Consider the following 1,064-nt stretch of genomic DNA (forward strand, 5'->3'; position numbering starts at 1 on the left):
GGTGCAAAGGGGGGAGGTACCATGCATTTCTTAGCACAACTATTCCCCTTGACTATAAAAAAAATCCGGGGTAAAATGTTTTAAAACAAAGAAGATATTGCATTTCTGCCAAAAGTAGATCGTCCCGGGTGTTTGCGGGTTAACAGGTGAATTCGCTGGTATTTTTTACTAACTGAACTTCACTCCGGATATTTTAATGTGATGGAGACGCATGGTCATTCCATATGTATGTCATGGCAACACTGAAAACCCTCTCTCGCCTACCGAACCTGGAGCTCAAGCTTTAGGTGACACTTCTCGTGAGTGACGTGGATATCTGTCATCAGATTGTCATCGGGGTGAAAAAGCATAGTCACTGCAACAGACTAACAGCGTGTTTGATGTTCGTTCCGCAAAATTATAATTCCATGAAATTCGTTCCTTAGATGTACCTATAATTACCTTATTGCTAAATTTCTTCTACACTACGTTGAGAATTCGTGAATTGATTATAACAAAGTGAATTTATAATACCGAAGAGCAGTTAAATTTTGGGTAAAATGAATTAGGTTTTGTTTAGCATCGCAAATTGTAATTTACTTAATCTATTAGGTTTAACGATAATAGCGCTTCATTGAATTGGCAGAACGGCTAAGCTAGCTGACGATTGCGTATCGGTAATAAGCTAGAGCCAGGTAAGCCGGCAGAGATTCGTCAAGATTCGTTCTCTAAACTATGTTATTATAGATTTCTCCCACGAGTAAAGCGCTAACGAAGGCCCTCTAAAATTGAGAGGAACGGTCAAAGACCATGTAAGCAATAATACTAATTCCAATCTATTACACTAGTTTACAAAATAAAACGAAAGTCGTGAACTTCTGTCAACGACCAAAGTTTTTGAAGTACATATTGGCGCTGATTTCGAAACCGTGCTTCAAAAAATTTTAAGTTGAACAGTTTTTGAGTTTTAGCTCAATATCAAGTTTTACAACTTTTCAAAATATGGAATTTACTTAAATTCAAATATCTTGCGTTTTGTTCAACCAATTACAAATCTTTTTCCATAAATTAAAAGCTGAATACAA

The 1,064-nt window shown here is 36.6% G+C and overlaps 1 long non-coding RNA gene across 1 annotated transcript; it reads left to right on the plus strand.

Moving 5' to 3' along the window:
* Window positions 1–231: 231 nt before the first annotated feature.
* On the plus strand, window positions 232–815 carry LOC109422081 (uncharacterized). Its single transcript, XR_003899079.2, has 3 exons — window positions 232–534; window positions 592–674; window positions 727–815. It is a non-coding gene; the product is annotated as an uncharacterized LOC109422081 (long non-coding RNA).
* Window positions 816–1,064: the final 249 nt, after the last annotated feature.

This window comes from Aedes albopictus, chromosome 2, assembly GCF_035046485.1.
Source record: "Aedes albopictus strain Foshan chromosome 2, AalbF5, whole genome shotgun sequence".
Lineage (NCBI taxonomy): Eukaryota > Metazoa > Arthropoda > Insecta > Diptera > Culicidae > Aedes > Aedes albopictus.